Source organism: Sinocyclocheilus anshuiensis, unplaced genomic scaffold (assembly GCF_001515605.1).
Source record: "Sinocyclocheilus anshuiensis isolate Anshui unplaced genomic scaffold, SAMN03320099.WGS_v1.1 scaffold1166, whole genome shotgun sequence".
NCBI lineage: Eukaryota > Metazoa > Chordata > Actinopteri > Cypriniformes > Cyprinidae > Sinocyclocheilus > Sinocyclocheilus anshuiensis.
Window position 1 is genome coordinate 212,645 of NW_015536532.1, and position 4,960 is coordinate 217,604.

Genomic DNA, 4,960 nt, shown 5'->3' on the forward strand with positions numbered 1-4,960 from the left:
TACAAAAACTCCCTTTGGAGAAATAATAAAAGTAATAATAGTAAATAATAGTAAAAAAATGTTGAGGCTTTGATTTGAAGGTCAGTATGTAATTTAAATTCCCAGAAAACATAATAATATTGTTGCATTATTTATTTATTTGTTTTTCTCACGTTATTGTACAGTGCTACAAAAAAAAGGTTTCATTTTTTCACGTTACACCCCAGTAACTTCTCAAAAATGCATAACATGCCTGATTATGAGTCAGATTCAAGGAATAACCAAAAGACTGAGAAATAAAAACATGCTATGAAAATAAGATCAAAACAAAATTAATGTAGGCCTACAATAAGTGCAAGCATCACAAAAAGTTTGAGTACAGTTAAAGAATAAATTAGAGGCATGCTGCGTCTGATCTGATACCTGGCTCACACATACTGTTGAACTTCAAAGTCCTATGAAAAACTGCGAAGGTCTTGGGGAAAAGAGCTGACTCTCTTATCTCATGAGCTGAGAGTGAGGTTTGCGTGACAAGGCTGGCCACGAGAGGAAGTGAAATGTGTGAGAATGGCAGTCACCGCAGTCTCATCTCAGAACACTCACCGCCAGCTCATTCCTGTCCTCACTCTCAAACCTACTGCTCCTGCCTTCACCCCTCTCACTTCCTAACTCGTTTCAAGATTGTATGTTGTGTCGCTTACAACTTCAAAACACAGTGCACAAAAAAGATACTGTTGCTGAAATAAGCAGATTCAGCAAAGAATCAGCCCCTCTTTCTACTGAATTGTTTTGCATTTTACTAAAAGATTATTTGTCTTTATTACGCAGTTTTCCCTAATAGGGATGTTGTCTGATTTCAGCAATGTGGACAAAACCCACACAAACATTTTATTAAAATGGGGACATATCAGAGTTCTGTTTTACATATGTTATGTTATGTGTGTGTGTGTGTGTGTGTGTGTGTGTGTGTGTGTGTGTGAGACCCTGGACCACAAAACCAGTCATAAGGGTCAATTTTTTTAAATTGAGATTTATACATCATCTGAAAGCTGAATAAATAAGCTTTCCATTAATGTTTGTTAGGATAGGACATAGCAATGCATATTACTAATCAAAAATTAAGTTTTGATATATTTATGGTAGGAAATTTACAAAATATATTTATTGAACATGATCTTTACTTATACTTACTTATTACTTATATATATATATATATATAAAATATTAAATATAAAGTATTTTTTTTTAAATATATATATATTTTTTATATTTTATTTTTTTATTTTATTATTATGCGCTGTCATTATGCAGGAAAAAAGTAGCTTGGACATTTTGCTATATAATTCATTTTGTGTTTTGTGTTTTCTGTTTTGAGTAAACTATTCCTTGCATGCTGATTACATGTATGAGCTGTGTTTTTGGTTAATTAAAAAATATATATATTTTAACAACTATTCACTAAAATGTTTTTGGGGGACCAAAATTGTTCTTCTATGGCATCGCTGCAAAAAAATCCCTTTTAATACCTTTATTTTAAGGCCATGTCCCAATCCAATTCCCCTATTACCCCTGCTTTCCTTTCTACACTCGACTTTCGACTTTAAAAAAATTACATATAAAAAAATTACATTTAATTTAAATATTCAATTAAATAAAAAAAACTAAAAACTAAAACAAATGTTATTTTATTTAGGGACATTTTAAACCAATAGCCTACTTGTGCATCATAATAATCTAATTTACAAATTATTTTAATTTAGATCTGCTCAAAATCCACTGACTCAAAATAAGCCTGACATCTGTATTCATAATCAACCTGCATCATTCCCATCACACTGTGCTGTTTTTTGACAGCAAGTTGACGCTGACCTGCTTTGTATGCTAGTACTAACAGTGCAGTGTGACATATGACTTATGCGTTCTGAGAGACAGCGTTACTGCTTCAGTCATATTTCATCTATTGCTGCAAATGACAACATTCTCTCCCACTTTTCCTCCTTGTCTTCCTCCCTTGTCTCTTTCTGCTCTTTTAGTATGTGTAAGACCTTGCTCGTATTCCTTGAAGGTTAAGCGCTAACTCCCTATACAGTTCTGACCTTGCCTTACAATGAGCGGCATTAGTTCATTGCTCTGTCTCAGCACCATTACAGTGACTGTCAAGATGAAACACTTGTTGACTTGTTTCAATTTGGTGTCTATAATCTAAACGTGTTCAGGGGAAAAAGCTAATTCAAAAGCTAATCTTCAAAGCTAATTGCAGCCTAATTCATAGCCTCTTCTTCCCCCCACCCGCTGCCACTTCCGCTTCGGTCTCCTTTTCTCTCTCCGTCACTACGCTCCCTCCTCCTGCAAGCCGTCAGTTGGAAGGTCTCAGGGGAGAAGCTGCGGCCAGGCTTTTTGGAGGAGCTGTCAGACTAATAGATTTCCTCTCTCGCTCTGATGTGAACAGAGGGAAAAACCTTCCCTGCTGGGACATACTAAAAGCAAAGTTTTTACAGGGCCGGTGGAGGGACCATGTGATATTTGTCTAATAGATCTGAATGTTTTGGGTTTTAAGCACTGATATTTACAGTATGCATTTTAATATATGTGTGTGCATTTAATAGTTTGCTTATGTGTTATCGTGCAAAACAAAAAAAATTAATGTATGATTAATTTTACTTCTTCATTTGATCTTGTATGCACATATGATCATGAATATGCCAGAGACAGCATGTTTTACAGTAGGCCTAATACGAGAAATATATTAAGGCAATCTTCAAACATCCTCTAGAGGCAAAAGCTGCACATCACTCAGAAGTAAGCTTTCATACTTAGCTAACAGCGCCACCTAATGTTTGTTTTGCTACTTATCAAACACTAGTTTTTCAATGTCGGTTATTTAAAAAAAAGTATTATATTGTCACAATAGATATTTAATATTCGCTGAGTTTACATAAAATAAAATTTTAAGCACACATGTTTGTGCAGTGTTTTGACTAATTTACTTTTAAAAAAGGATACTAGTGAACTTTAAAGAAATCATTTTTCCACCTGAAAATCAGGCCATAATCGCCATAAACATTGGGGGACCACCATCAAGTATGTGTTGTACAAATGATCAGTGATCAACAAATTGAAAACTGAACTGAAAAAGAAAAAATAATAACCCATGACAATTCAGTTTTAACCCCTTAACTGTCACCGTCCCGTATACTAAGTTTCCTTCACTATAGTACAATTAAATCCTAATATAATCATGACAAACTATATATCATTGGAAAGGTCTAAGACTCCTAAATAGATATTTTACCATTTTATTTTGTTACAAATTATGTAGGAACAGTAATAGATTCATTTATGACAAGAGTGCACCAAGAGTCTATGGCAAATCTTTTTTTTGGAGTTTTGACCTTTGTCACAAAAAGTATTTATTTCGTTGCCTTTTTCCCTATCTCATGTCCTATCTCATCTCAAAATACATAAAATGAATATAAATCACGCAAGGACAGGGACAAAAATCACCACAAAAATCATGGTATAACAGATAATTACTATAAATAGTATAATAATCTTTAAGTTCTACTGTTATGTAAATGCTGGAGGAAGGGACCCCAGACCTTGGAAATATTAAGAGACTTTGATTTGTTAAGCCGAATTTTTTCAAGGTTTAAAACAGTGACCATCTCCACAAGCCATTTCTGAAAGCATGCACTGTAAAAAAATCCAATTAACAAAATGTTGGAAGTGCAAAAATATTTAAGTTGAGCTAATTTTATTGCTTGGGCTTAGTTGAGAGGACATATTATATTAAGTCTACACAAATATATTTGAAAAACACTGAATGAACGGTTATTTTCACATCCAGTCAACAATTAGCTATGCTAATGTTGACTAAACTAATAAAAACTAATCCAGCCAACACTGAGATCATTCCGCACGTGCACGAGCCTGAGTGACTTCGCGGGAGAAACAGCGCCATCTTGTCAAGTTCACGAGTCAGGTAAGTGCCGCAAAATACATTTTATTTTTTAGACTCAATTTATCGACAAAAACATACAGCATATCCGATGTTTTTGAGTGGATATTTAGAAGAGTTTTATAAATTGTGTGTCCGAAGAAAAATTAATATTTAGGCTATGTTAAATGTATGTCAAGTTCACGCGTCAGGTAAGTGGAACTGAATTTGTACTTAGACTGAATTTATCAATACTTTTATATTAAAAAACGGTGTAAACATATTATTTAAAACGTATGTATTTATATACAAACGTACAACATATTTAAAAACATCAAATAAGCGTTGTATGAATATGTCTGAAGGAAATGAGCTGTTTAAGTGAAGGGAACGTGGTCTTACTGTCAAACACTTAATGTCAAAAGCTGTGTTACTATAATGAATTTTAGGCTTAATTTTGGCGTATTGAATGATATTTTTGTTTCCGTGACGTTAAAAGATATGAAGTGATCGCGCGTTCTCTCTCTTTTATAAGCCTGCTTACTACGACGAAACGTGTAATGTAAACCACAGTAATACGCTTATTTAAAGTTTACATGGGCGTGTTGAATGGGTTTTTGTGTGTGCAAACGTTTGCAATTGTCCCGTGAAGTTAAAAGTCGACATTAAACGTGACTAACAGCAGGCTCTTTTCAAACGGGGCGGATTACATGGCGTTCCCTTTCGATTCGGTCACTCTACATTGCTATGGGAATTACCCTTTCCTCCAAATGCTACTGAAGCCTTATTGAATCACGCCAGTGAAACTGGCCAATGGCGTTCAAGCGTGCGAAATATGAGGGGCTCCCACTCTATATAAAGCAGCGCTTGTACGTCATCTATTCAGAATCTTTTTCTTCAGCCAACCTTCTATGAGAAGCAAGAAGCCTATCAACAAAACTACTCACCGTGACCTACATGCTGCAGTGGACACGCCTTCTCTTCCCCTGCTGTGTTCTGGTGAGCTTCGGAAACAAGGATGACTCGCGATTGCCTCTCCTGCGC